Here is a 15,423-nt window from a genome sequence, read left to right as displayed (position 1 = left end):
CATTTTCCACACGAATATACAGTAACCAGAGTTTTATTGGGCCAAAACGTAGAGGAAAATATCAGTTTTCAAAAATATTTGTATATATGTGTTGACAGGGCCCGAGTCTGTTTACATTGCACTTTGTCGCATTTTGTTTTTTATCAAGCCAACAATTTTTCAACATCATCAAATCATAATTATTTTGTGTGTGTGTGTGTGTTTGTGTGTGCGCAATATTTAGACTTTTTTAGTTGAATTTTCTGCATTTCTGGAAAACTTTCAGCAAAGCATTAAAAAGAGACGCACTTAAGTGTCTTTTTTAATACGACCAATGGAGGGAGCCAAAGCAGGAAATGTTAATATTCTACATATAGTGGCTTTAAATATGAAGAGGTGCAAAATGATGATTAGCACCAGGAATGGTTTGCATTGTGGATGTATGTTGCCTTGTTTTCAAATAAAATATCAAACACATTTCACTCCTTGATTTATTAATCTAGACATTATTATTATTTTGTGTACAGTATATGTAGCCAGATCTTTACAGGTCCGGAGTTAAATGTTAGCAAGCAAACAGGAGAAATTAACTTTAATTTTACAAACATTTCTTACTGCTCATGAACTAAAATCAACAGCAAACACTCAAAACTAAACTAGAAAGTTGTGACTTGGATTTGGAAAATGAGACGTTTGTGAATCCAAACATTTAACAAGGATGTATGGTGATATGGGTAAACATATAAAAATGAACATGCTACTGTACAGCGGCCCTAATAACCCCCGTGGCTGCTCATACTCTTTGCTCCAATCCCTTTGCTGGAATATTGTTTAGAAATTTGATTAAAACACTTATTATGCAGAATATGAGTTTACAAGTATAATCTGAATTAATGAAGGTTTTAAGGCAGCTGCTAAAACATAATGCATAATTAATGTGTATACAACATTAGTATTCATAACAGTAGTCTTACAAAACAATTGGACAGTGGCTCTTTAGTTTTATTTATGCTCCAATTAAAAATCCCATAATTATTATTACTATTTATCTCACAGGAGATTTAATGTAATTTCATTATTTGGAGACATAAATATTGTAGACACAGTTCATTTAATCATAATGTATAATCCTGCAAGGGGACTGCTTTTACTTATTTGACTGATGATCGCCAATTTATGTTAGTAAGATTTACTGATATAAGTTACAATGCTATGGTATTAATATGGTAAACTATAAACTACCTTATATAATTTGCTCTCAAACACTCTGTAATGCACATTTGTCTCCGCTGGTGTTCAGAGGGTTAATGTCCAACATTCCGAAACTCACCCTGTCCTTCTTGTCCCTGCAAATAATTCAAGAACAGTGTATTAATACACCATTTTATGAAAAAGGGTTTCATTTCTAACATTAGCTTTCACCATAAAAGCCAAAAACATATTTATAGGGGGAAAAACCCCTGATTATTTACTGTATTTGTTTTTAAGTTATTTACTGTATTTGTTTTTAACTTCTCACCTACCACTGTGAGTTCCAATCATACAAACAATAAGGACAACAGACTAAGAGTGATTATTTACTGTCTAAAAAACATCTAAAAAAAAAACATACCGGTATCGGTCAGGTGACACAATACATAATATTGTTCTGCAGTAATTCACTCACAGCTTCTTCGGTGTGCCGTTTGTAGGCCTTCAGTTTGATTTGGAGCTTGTCGACCAAATCCTGTAGCCGAATGATGTTTTTCTTGTCTTCTTCAGACTGAAAGAAGTAAAGACAAACTTCTAGATTCTCTCTTCCATCTTTTATTACTATCACCCTTTTTTTCTACAAAAACGAAATGGAACTGAAATGTCAGAGGTTCAATTAATAACACTCAGCCTTACCTGATAGGTCAGCTCTTTGACTTTCCTCTCATATTTGCGAACTCCTTGGATGGCCTCCGTACATCGTCTCTGCTCAGCCTGGAGCTCATTTTCCAGCTCACGGACCTAAGGAGCACAATTCTGGATCATTTCTACTGTATCTATTCTAAAGCATGTTAATGTTACAATGAGTCTCCAGGATTTTTATTAGGACTTTTGTTGAGCTCATGTCAGAAAAAATTACTTTCATTAAACAGAAATATTCAGTATTCTGCAAAGGGGCCAGATGCCCTTTTACCTTAAATTGTAGTCTGCGCTACATGTACTTTATTAGCTACTTTTTTGTTGTCAAATTTAGTATTTGGATCCAATCCACTACTTCCAATAATACAATATCTTAACATTTACATACTTTTACCTTTAAATACTTTTACAACCTATTTACATCTCTGTATATATATTTATTACTTCACATTACGCACATTTATTTACTACACTCCTTGTTTACATTACAGTTTATTCACTTTGCAATTACTGTCAACCACACATTTATATTATTTGATTTTATTCCCCTTTATTTATAACTTCTGCAATATTTTATGTCTTAGATTCTCTCTTTTTTTGTGTTTCTTGTGTGTTTTTCTTTTTATACATATTTAATGAGCACTGATGGGGGGGAGCATCTGATTCTCTGTAATTGCTGTGCATATGACAATAAATAACTTGAAAACTACCACCATGTGGCCACTTTACACCCACCATCTCTCATATGAGTGTTAGCCAACTTTCACAACATTTGGTACATAACACACATGAATGAGTAAGTGAGAAAATAAGCTACTTCTTTGTTTTTCTACATGCGATGCCATTTTCCAATGATTAGTTACCAAATTCTTGTATTCGTGGCGTGTTGGACTTGCGTTAACCTTTATTATGTGTGCACATATTAATTCTAAGCCAGCCTGAAAGAAATATGGCATTTCAATAAATAATTGTATTTGGATTAAATACATTTAAATGACTCTTGTTGTCTTGTTGGCAGCCTGGATATTCCGTGATAGGATTCAGGTATTCTCCATCACGTCTGGTGCAGATTAGAAATTTGAAAACATCTTCTATTATTATTAATATTCTGTAAGTAAGTAGATACAGTATACATACCCTAGCCTCCAGTTTCTGAAGCTGTTTCTTCCCGCCCTTCATGGCCAAGTTTTCAGCCTCGTCTAATCGCTGCTGCAGGTCTTTCACCGTCACCTCCAGGTTCTTCTTCATCCTCTCCAGGTGAGCGCTGGTGTCCTGCTCCTTCCTCAGCTCTTCAGCCATCACGGCTGCCTAGAGGTACCACAACAGGAAGTCTTTCATTCCATAAAATATGTGTTTTAACCAGAATAAGAGCCCTGTCAGAGCACTTTACATCAGTGATGGCTTTCTTGGCCTTCTCCTCGGCGTTCCTGGCCTCTTGAGCGGCTTCCTCTAACTCAGCGAGAAGTTTAGTTACAGCCGCATCAAGCTTCTTTTTGGTGTTTAGAAGACTGGTGTTCTGCCAAAGGTAAAAGAGATGGGACTTCTTCTAATCAAAATGGGTTTGTTTGCTAATTTTGATTCTTTGGACAACAATACGATATTTTCTAATATCACAAAGTTTGCCACGATACAATTTGATTTGATTCAATTCAAATCATATCATATGTCCATTCAACACAGTGGGCCCTATTTTAACAATCTAAACGCACGGCGTGAAGCACATGGCGCAGGTGCGTTTAGGGCGTGAACAGATCCACTTTTGACGGTATAATGGCGGAAAAACATCTCTCAGTGCGCCAGGCGCATGGTTCAAAAGGGTTGTACTTAGTGTCTGAATTAATCATAGGTGTGTTTTGGGCGTAACATGCAATAAACCAATCAGAATGTCATCTCCCATTCCCTTTCAAAGCCAGGCGCGTTTGTACCTTGGCGCATTGCTATTATGGTGGAGGATTTGCTAAGCAGGAAGGAGAGATTTTCAGGAGAAGAAACTGATCTGCTCGTGCGTGAAAGTGAAAGCGCACGAGCAGATCATATCATAATACTATTTCACATTGTAATATTTTTTATTTTTTATCTTTTGCATGTTTGTGTGCTGCTGCGTGTGTGTGTGTGTGTGTGTGTAACAAGCATAGTGTGCTCGCGCTGTGCACGAGTCTAGATGCATTTTACTAATGCGTTGTTAAAATAACAATGAAATGCTGCGTTATTGACTTTAGACCAGGTTTTTGTTGGTCAATGGCGCGATCACTTTCCGCTGCCTCAAGATAGCAATACGCCAATAATGCACCTGAACACACCTCCCTGTAAGACCAGCACGCCCATGGGCACAGAGAGGGGAGCGGGAGCATTTGCTATTTAAAGGACGTGGGTGCTGGACAGGAAATTGACAATTGCGTCGGTCTTAAACTAGCAAAGACTTGCATCGGGCTTCGAGCTGCGCCGGGTGCAAGATAGGGCCCAATCAGTTACAAATTTACCACCAACAGAGTGATGTGATGATGCAAATGTATTTGCATTTATTGTTGTGCTCATGTTAGGATGCCTATCATAAAAACATGGTCTTAACTTTTTGTGTTAAGATAGGATATGATATAAATATGAAGCCATTCGTGATGATTATTAATGAGTAGTGGAAAAGGTGTAGGATTAAATAAGCTTATGCTTCTTCCTATTCCTTTTCAGATATGTTTAGTCAATATTGTTTTTTTTAGCTTTTTATTGTATTCTATTTTTATGTATTATTTATATTATTCATGTCTAAGTGTAGATCTATGTTGATGTTTTTTATTTTTAAACTATAATGAAAGATTTTTGTTGTTGACTGCAAGAATGTAGTGTGATTTTATCTGATGCAAATGTATTTGCATTTTTTATGTTGTGCTCAGGTTAGGATGCCTATTAATGCTTTTTAGGGAGTCTATTGTAACATTTGGCCAGGGACTGCAGAAATAAACTAGCCTTTTGGCTAATTAACCGCAGCGATCTCCTCCTCTCCAAAACAAACAGACCACGTGATTAAAGCAGTAAAATACTGAATAAAGCAGTTTCAAGTTAAAAATCTGTGTTTCTCTGACACTGTTCCCCCTTGATCCAATTAAAATGTATAGTTCAAAAACACCAAGATGTAAAAAGTGTATGTTAAAAATGTGGCTTAAAACTGGCAAAAAAAAAGTCAATTTATAATTGGCTGTGCTAGCAATTAATTGGAATTTAATGAACTGGACTTGGTCTTTTTTTCCTTATTAAGAAATAAATGACAGCGTCCTTTAAAAAAACACAATTATTAGGAAATTATGGCTGTATGAAAAAGCAGAAGACAAAAAAGCTTTAAGCCTTAAAAAAATATCTGTCAATTAATATTTTTTCAATCTAATATTAATCCATATAAATAAAGAAATATAACGTGCATTCTTTCACTCTATCATATAAGGGACTGTTTGATGTTTAATATTAAAGCCAAAGCCATAGTCTGATCTGTTGATTGAATCTCAGTGTCGGATTACTTTGCTTCCTCCAGCTCCTCGGTGCGTTGGATGGCGTCAGTCTCGTATTTCTTCCTCCACAGAGCCACCTCCGTGTTGGCTTTGGACAAACTGCGCTGCAGCTCCACTCTGGCCTCCTGCTCCTCCTCAAACTGCTCGCGGAGGAGATCACAGTCGTGACGGGCTGACTGTAGGTTGTGAGCCAAGGCGTTCTTAGCCTGTTGAGGAAGAAACCGATGTGGGACTTCATGAGAAAAAGGAAAGCAGAACAGTGTTTGCAAACCTTTGACTACTTTTGTTTCCTCCTCGATCAATCTCTTTAACTCGTCTATCCATGTCGTGAATCCCTGTTTTGCTCTCGTCAGCTGGGAGATGAGACTCTCTCTCTTCTATCTGTTGGGAATATTCAGCTACGACGAGCCACAAACAAAAAAATTGTTTCAATTAAAACCAGTGGTGGATTGTAACTACATGTACTCAAGATTTGCTACTTTTCCATTTAAATAATGTTCATAATTGTTATGTTTTAGTAATAATGTTGAGGTTTGGACTGTTGGTTGGACAAAACAAACATTGTTAAGGTGTCACTTTGGGCTCTGGGTGATTGTGACACTAGTCTCGCTTTGACCTATCTCCACAGCGCTGTGGAGGAGGGTCTGGCTATTACTCCACACAGCATTCTGGGATGGGAGAAAAACGGGCTCTGGTTTATTCGCATTTCTTTAAACCAATCACAATCGCTAAGCACCGGACAGAGCAACAGTGTCTCTGCAAAATAGCACCGGGAAGGAACTTGTTTTGGTGAAACGTGCACGTGGGAGGCGAGCTCTGGAATTAAAATGGCTGTCAAGTGTGTGATGACAATTTTAATCAAAAAAACAAATATAATTTGATTGTGTGTTCTAGCTCGGAGGATGTGAACACAAAAACTACATTCACACACATACCATGAAGGAGGCCAAGATCACGGCCGGTGGGCCGTGACAGTTTCAGTACTTTTTCTTGAGTTAATGATCTAAATACATCTTCCACCACTGCTTCTGCCAATGCCATATAGAATAAAAAAAAATCTCACCTTGGTTTTCGCAACTGTTTCCATATCAATGGACAAATCGTCGATATAAACTAGTTTTGCATCTCGCAGCTCCTCCAGAGTGCCAAGTAATCCGACTTTGAAGAAAACCTGCAACGATATGGTGTAGTAATGCAGCATCCAGTCAGATAAAGTTAATCAGTGTGTTGCTTGTAAAAGCTAAAGTCTATTTGCAGAGTGTCCAAAAGCTTTTAGAAGGCAATCCTATGAGGCATTTTGACACATACCTTTGTAGCTCCAAATCTGTGTCCAAAAGTGTGGTCAATGTCAATCGAACCAAGAAGCTTCTCAGAAGCTTTCTTTCCATCGATGAACTGTCCCTCAGGGAAGGCACTGCTTTTTGTATCTGTTCAAATTTGGATGAAGATAGATTATCACAAACTGGAATCATTTAGTATTTGTTATCTTCACGTACTGTAGTTCTCTCAGGTAGGAATCAGTGCTGGCCTCTGTCAGCATAAATAATCCTGCTGGGGAATCCCTTCCTGCAGATCCTGATACCTTCCAGCACACCATTACAGCACAGCTGGTGGATGACCAAGTGATTGTCCATGATACCTACAGTGAAGTCAACATGAACTGATTGGCAACAGACCAGACATGTTTTACATCTTCCAACAAGAGACGTTGTATTTGGAGATATGCCCTTTTTCTCGTAACTGTGTACCTGGTGTTTTAATCTCATTTGGAATCAGGCAACGCACAAAGTGAGGATGAGTGCTCCTCAAGTTGGTCATTAGTTTTCCAAGATTTTCCTGCAGAAGATCAATAATCATTACATCTTTGTGGGACAAGAAAGTCATATCTAAAAGGATTATTATCCCCTCTGTACCCTGAAAACTGCAGACAACGTCTGAACCGCGCCACCCTTTTTCTTTCCTCCTTTCTTTGCACCTTTGCCACCAGCATCTCCACCCGATTCTACAAAGCAGACAGAATAATTATTTGGCATTTGCCATTGCATGAAGCCTGGTAGGTGTTGGGGGTCTTTTGATAAAATATTCCCTAAATTGTTTCCACCTCCGACACTCACTCCTCTCCGTATTAGGGCTTTAGTTTCTGTCTTCAATGTTAATTATTCCAAAGCTTTAAAAAACGTGTACCTGCTTCAGCACCAGAAAATGAAGCATACAAGAATGACAGCAATTTCATAGATGACGTCTGGTAAAGCTGCACCACAGACTCATTCAGAGGGTCTTTGTTCTTCTCTAGCCAGCCCAAGATGTTGTAGTCCACAGTGCCGGCGTAGTGTAACAGAGTAAAGTGAGCCTCAGGCTTGCCTTTGACAACCTTTGGCTTTTGGAAAGCATTGTTTTTTCCCAGATGCTGGTCGCTCACAAACGTGGTGATTGAAAAACTGTTGCAGCTTCTCATTGGTGAAATGAATGCAGAGTTGCTCCATGCTGTTGTACTGTGACAAAGATTAACTCATGACATATCAACATAAACCTCAGAATCATCCCCATCAACTGACCAAAATTAACTTTGAATCCAAACTCGCATCAAATATTTCAAATCCAGCGATGTCCAACACCCCAATGAAGAACTGCCTCGGCTGCTTCGTGTCCAGCATCTCATTGATTCGTATTACCATCCAAAAAAACATCTTCTCATAGACAGACTTGGCCAGAGCACCAACTGCATTGGTTACCTGATCAGGAGAGTTTAAGGATGTATGAATGCCTAACACAAAATGTAGATTTGTATACAAACATGATTTATAACCTGGTATAACGTATTTGTTAACCGTAATCAGTAGCAAGTGACATATTCATTCCACCAACCTCATATTCAATCAATATTGGCTGTGAAAGTGGTTGCTAGGAGCAGTTAATGGAATTTTTTTTTAGCACCAAAGCTAAGCTCTGGTGGGCAAAACATCAGACCTGCAGTATATGAATCGCTGAACACATTCTAGATGAGGGAAAAGATTCAGATCGGCCTAACCAATCAGTAGCAGCAGTTAACATCTTCCAGGACAATTAAAGAAATAAAGACACACACACACACACACACACACACTCCACCTCATGAAGCATTATCACTTGTAAAATATTGGAGTCATAGTACCTGGGGGACTGTCTGGCCCTTGGCGACATATTCATTCCCCACTGTCACTCTGGGGTAACAAAGGGCTTTGACCAAGTCAGCAGAGTTCAGAGCCATGAGGAAAGCCAATTTGTCTGCCACTGAGAGATAAACATGACGTTTTTGTTAATATCGTCTGCATGTATTCACTAATAACAAAAAGACTTGAAGTGAGAAGTCTTACCATCTGTGCCATCTGGCTCCGCCTGCTCCTCCCGCTGCTTCTTTTTGAACGTCATGTTCCCATAATGCATTACAGCGCCAGTCAGCTTGTAGATGGACATCTTCTCTTCGTTGGTAAAGCCCAAGACATCAGTGGCAGTCTGTTTAAATTAAGTGTTAGTAGAAAGTAGGGAAAGACCGATTATCGGCCCTGCCCGATTATCGGGCTGTTTTTTGGCAGTTTGCAGATAATGTGTGTTGGCGTTTCATTCGCCTGATAACCCGATAAAGTTAATTAATTCAAAAGTGCGCTACTTTGGCTCCGCTACAGTTCTGTGTCTGTCCCTCTGCTTCAGTTTCACTCACCACTGAGTCTGACTTAATGTCCCGCAAACAACACTATCTGACTATCTTTTACTGGGTATTATATTGAAAGTTTATAATTACTAAATAATTGCTTAAAGCATTTAAACAAACTTTTCTGTTGAATTTTGTAACATTCCAAAATCTTAATTTTGACTTAAAGATGTTCATTTTCACTGTAAATGCATATCTGTTCCAAATATCGGTTTCATCAACTACTAATAATCGGTATTGGCCTTGAAAAACCAGTGTCGGTACAATAAAATGAATGTGTATTCAAGTAATAGACAAGAGACAGCTCACATCTGTGGCCACCAGCTCTTCTTTGTCGTCAATGCTGGCCACAGTGATCTGCCCCTGACTGATCATGGGGAAGTCATATGGATTTGTTGTTATTAGAAGTATTTCTGAAGAGAGAAAGAAACACAATTTCTCATTTTCTGAATTCAAAATATCTTTATCTACAATATATAATGTCCTCCCTCACCATACCTATAAGCTCAGGTTTGTGGCAAGTCATCTGATAGAAGATGTGGTAGCTCCTCTCTTCAGTCAACTGGAATGTTACTCTCGACTTCTCCAGTAAATCTACATTGAATTATTGAATTGTCAATTTTAACTATAAAGGACATTATTAATGTGGAAAAACAAACTTACAGGTTTCAATATCAGCAGAAGCCAATTTTCCTGTGGTTCCAAAGTGAATTCTGATGAATTTACCCTATGAAATATAAAATTGCACAAGAAAACATCAAAGTTTATAATAAAGATCTTGGTAATAAAAAAAAAAACTGGACCACTGGACCAACTGTCTCTTCTTCAAACATCCTATTTAGAGGGCTCATACTTACAAATAGTGAGGAGTTGTCATTCCTCACAGTCTTGGCATTCCCGAAAGCCTCCAGCAAGGGGTTCGCTGAAATGATTTGATCTTCCAGCGTCCCCTGGAAAACACAACCAGCTTCATCACAATCATAGTTTTGTGTTTTTTGGTCAGGCTTATATGTTGTTGAGGGATTACCTGTATTTTGCCAGATGAGTGCTCTTTCTTGTCGCCACAAGCCACTGCGATTGTCGCAAAGTACTGAATGACACGCTTGGTGTTGACAGTCTTCCCTGCACCAGATTCTCCACTGTGAACACAGAATATAAAATAAACCTGAAGACAACCAAAGAAAAATAAAAAATACTGTTCATTATTCTTGAATTAAAAGACACATTTTGACTCACGTAATCAGGACAGACTAGTTCTCACGATCTGCCGTGACAAACAATATTGGTAAGCTTCAGTGACAGTTTTGTCTCACCTAAGGGATGCATTAGTTTTAAGAGACAAAGTGGCTTAAAGGTCCTAAAAAAAAACTAGAGCACTTGTTGCTGTAGGAAATAAATTGTGTATTGCACTTCATTTTGGTTCTGTTTCCTATTATCTAAAGAATGTGTACATCAAGGTTTTTTTTGTTGAAGTCTGAGGCAAGTTTATTGCACTTTATTTTTAAACGGTTCTGTGAAAAAAAATCTTCCCAGCCCTTGTCACATGATCAATTAATGTTTCCATGATGACTATCCACATATTGCCTTAAGAGTCCATAGAAAATGTGTATTGTATTTGGATACACAATTTGTTGTAAATAAAAACTAATGAAATTAATAATGAATGCGATATTTTATTTAGCTAAATTGCATTGTGTTGTTCTATCCTATCCAATATTTCCTATATTTCTAAGGAGATTTTCTATGCTCAATTCCGATCAAATCACCTGGCCCCCCCCCCGTGACTGATTATTGTTCCCCCCTGTGCCACCCCACTTAAAAAATCCTGGAATGACCCCTGTATACATCTACATCTGAGAAGTCGTCATTGGAAACTGTTTGGAAAAGGGCAGGCACTTTCAAAAAAATGCCTGGCAGGTTATTGGATGAACCATCTGTCTATCACCTCCGCCACTGTTGTTTTGAACGAACAGCTGCGGCCGACACACACACCTAAACTACGCCCGTAGCTGCCAGTAGCTCCTCACCGGATGTAAATTGGTTTGGTTAGCTGGTAGTTTACACAGTTTTGCAAGATCTTAGAAAAATACAACTTACTGAGTTTTGATAATTTTTGTAAATTTCCCTCAATATTCTTAATTTATAAAGTACTACATGGCTTGGCGCCACCACCACTGCAAGAGTTTATTAAATACAGACAGACTCGGATCACCAGAGCTGTTGTAAACAGGGACTGTGAGGTTCCTTTTAGAAAAACCTCTTTCAGCCATAATGCACTATCTATTAAAGGTTGTGCATTATGGAACACAGTACCCCCAACTATAAGGGAATGTCCCACTCTGGCCACCTTTAAGAGCCAGGTAAAGGTGTGGCTCAGAGCTAACCAAACGTGCAATCACCTCTGACTGCATGCTGTACCGTATTAGCCCAGTAGAGCGTATTAATGAATTGTGTCTCCATTTTAACACTTACTAATGAATTGTCTTGTTTATTTTTTTATCATTTTGTTTCTCCCTGTTTTATATAACACATGTTATTGCTGTATATGTTTGATCTTGGATCTGACTTGGAGCTAACCAAGCATGTGGTCATCTCCACCTGTATGCTGTGCCGTGTTAGTTCGATGGAGCATACTAATGAATTCTGTCTCTGTTTTAACATTGACTAATGAATTATCCTGTATTTCTTTTCTTTCGTCCTGTTTTACTTAGTTTGATATAGCAAATCTTGCTGCTGTGTATCTTTTGTCCTTTTTATTGTAATATCTACCTGATGAATGGACTACAGATGGAAATTAGCCCATGGGCTACAATCTGGCACTTTTACGTGTACTTCTGTACATGTTCATCAAATGTGCATTGTCCTGAAATAAATAAAATAAATAAATAAAACACTGCAGCACAATTAAATCTGCCTCATCAAGTCATCAGGCTCTATAATTCTGTTAGAGGCTCAAATAACTCCTCGCTGTTTCTTACCTATAACCATATTTTGATACACATTATCAGAGACGGAGAAAATATGTGACGGGGCCTCCATGCGCTTCTTCCCTCTGTAGGCTGCCACCACCTGTGGGTCGTACACCGGAAGCCACTTGTAGGGGTTTATAGTGACACAGAAGAGCCCAGAGTAGGTCTGCAGAAGACAATATACTGTACAGTAGGTAAGAGAGTGAGAATGAAAAAAAGAGATGAAATGTAATTACGTACATAAATCATCCACGCTGCATAACGATCTTTGAGGTTAAACAGCACAGAGGGCTCATTGAGGTGGGTCATCGTGGCCATGTCCTCTATCTTATCGTACTTTGGGGGATTCATAGGATGGCAATCTTCCTCCTTGACTGTTACAGTCTGGAAAATAAAGTGAGAAGAGAAGATGAAATGATATTGATTGGAGAAAATATGATGTTCCTGCTGCAGAACTAGCAGGATTTATCAACAAGGAAAGAAATAGAATTTAACATTTAACATTTAAAAAGACTAAAATGTTCTATACTAGTGCTTCTGCATGTTACGGCCCATTTATCAGAAATCATGTATTGTTTACATTATACAAATCAGTTTTAAAGCATGCTAAAGGATGTGTTTTTCTTCCTACCCTCCAGGCAGCCACACTGGTTCCAGTCCATTTCTGTACAATATGAGTTTATTGTTTTGAATGATACATTCTTTTTTGCGTATTAAATCAGTTGTGTACAGACATATTTACCTCATCAGCTTCAGTCTTCACAGTGACTTGGCCACCTTCTCTGTTCTGGACGAGACCTTTGATGTACAGCTCCTTGGCATTGGGCACAAAGCAGGCTGTCCTGGCATCAAACGGTCGGTTCTGAGCTTCAACTCGCTCCTTCTCAGGTTTGCGGAGAAAGAAGGATGCCGGCCCATACTGGGCCATCTCGGTATCACTGTTCATGTTAATATCTGAATATAAAAAAGCAAGAAAGTGAGTAAGTGCAATTAATTAAAGATTTAATAAGATTTCTAATCTACTTTGTATCTTACTTACCGGGTTTACACACACCAGTAGATTTGAATCAGAGCCACCAATGTTGGCAGAGGGGAAAGTGATATATCTCACCAATGGTCAGTGAATGGCAGGACTCTAAGTGAACACCAGCGGGAGGTTGAGGCTCTTTTTATCAAGACAAATGTGCTGCTGAAGCAAACCGGACGCTCCAAACTTGGCAATGTCACTCCATTCATGTGGCTTTATGGATCTCTGCTTTACATTTAAATATGGCACAGGATCTTCTGGTGCTAATAGGAACATGTCAGCAGAGACAGGTGATGACCCTCAGGCACTATTTTTACATGCCTTCGATACTGTGAAGAACTGTCATTAGGTACTTAACGGTTATGTTGTCTGCCTGACAGTGGGACTACATCTCATGTTTAATGCATGATGAGCTGCTCAATCGATGGGTTTAGTGTGATGTTGATTCATAAAAACAAACTTGTCATTATGCATTGTGTGTATTTATGGGTATAAACCATACGTAACTCAGAGTCTCCATGATGCATCATGACCTTTATGTACATCCTGGACTGCTCATTCGCCTCCCAGGCACCTTGCTTGGATTAACTGGATTAAACTGCAGACAGATGTCAGTACAATGTCGAAATGTAACAAAATGAGCTTTTTATCCGATACACAAATCAGATTGTTTTTTATTGGGGAACTGTGATTTTATGGAGTCAAGTGTTTTGATTTCCCATTCCCATTAAATCAACATAATCTCTTTTATCCAGTGGTATCAGCCAATTTATGAATAACTATACAATAAATAAAAGTAATACAAGTAGAAGCAATACAAAACCTGCCAATGGAATTTTTTAATTTTCCATCAAAAACAAAAAGTTCCACAAAGAAAACAGGCAATAAAGCTCAGAAGTATACCAGAACGGTTTTAAACGGTTACATTTATTCCACTTTTCAAATCTTTTCATCATCGTCAGCATAACAATTAGATTAATAACAAAAAATAATACTGTGGCTTAGTTGGAACTTGTACACAGAGAACAAAAATGGGCCAAGAATCAAACCCTGTGGCACACTACCAATTAAAGTAATGTATAGATACACTGAATTTGATATTATAGAAAGAAGATTTTTAATACTTTGAACTAAATCTTGGTGGCACATAAATTAGTTTACTACAAATGCTACTTTACTCTGCTTTGAATTTAAATGGTAATTATCTGTAATTGTCCACCTTGAGGAAGTTGTCTGGTATCGTCTGCTTTGTTTATAAGTTAACACATAACAGTGTCCGGTGTGTGCATAGACACCTAGACAACATAGACAACACATGGCAGCTTTGTTACTACAATTAGAATAAGCATGGATGAGCGTCTGTAACTTGAGCTCTCATTATAATAGGGGGAGCAAATGAATAGCAGGTTGTCATATTGAAAATACATCACCTCTTAATTCGCTCTTATCCAGCAATAAGGCAGAGTCTTTATTATCTATTTTTTCTGAATAAATCTCCATACTGAAATGTTCTTAGTATAAATAACTAGTTCTGCCACCAAAATAAGCCTCCCAGTTTGTGTAAATAACCCTGTAGTCTGACTAAAAATGTTGTCGAGGTTGTGGACAGCATTTGTTCCTTCCAGTCTACTTAGTGCAAACAACAACCTGTCAGCTCCTCGAGTACCACCCGTTCTCTTCTTTGTACCTTCTTTTCACTTGGAGGTTACCTTCAGCTTGTACGTAACCCTCCCCTGATGAAAGCCACACATGCACCACAGTAACCTTACTTCACAGAGATTTCTACAAATGTCATAAGCAAATCAGCTGCTGCTGATTACAGCATCACAGACAGGAGTAAAAAAAGGTGGATTTTAATGTGGTCCATTTGAACTAGCAGGCTTTTCTACAACGCCCAAATGGCAGGCCTGTGTTATTCGGGCTTTTATCTTTTGGTTTTGAGCTGAAGCTGTGAGCCAATGCTAATGTAATTTTTACAGTTGAAATGAGCAGACTTTCTTTATTAGCTCTGTGCTCTAGTTTTTAGTTAAAATCAACAGTGTGGTATGAACATCTGAGAATCTAACCATGCTGGTTCAATGCATTAATTTATGCAGTATTTTTAATTGCATTTATTATTTTATTGTTTGCGACTAGGTTGGGTCTGTATTCTTATAACTAACCACATATGTAAAAATGTTATACCTTCTGGTAAGCAACTATATATTTTATTATCAATCCGATTTCAGTTTCTAAAATAGTAGTTACTTTTCCTTTTTGTTGTTAGTGGATAAAATGGGGCTTGACTTAGGATGTAACTGTGGGTTGAAGAAATACAGAAAAAAGCTTCAGATTTTATGTTTGTATTGGTATAAGGAATAATGTTAAACGTGG

General features: G+C 38.1%; 1 pseudogene; it reads right to left on the bottom strand.

Moving 5' to 3' along the window:
• Nucleotides 1-1,283: 1,283 nt before the first annotated feature.
• Nucleotides 1,284-12,969, bottom strand: LOC144530008 (myosin-2-like; annotated as a pseudogene).
• Between the last annotated feature and the right edge of the window lie 2,454 nt (nt 12,970-15,423).

This window comes from Sander vitreus, chromosome 15 (genome assembly GCF_031162955.1).
Source record: "Sander vitreus isolate 19-12246 chromosome 15, sanVit1, whole genome shotgun sequence".
Classification (NCBI taxonomy): Eukaryota; Metazoa; Chordata; class Actinopteri; order Perciformes; family Percidae; genus Sander; species Sander vitreus.
Note: the sequence above shows the minus strand (reverse complement) of the source record. Positions and strands in the feature narration are given on the sequence as shown.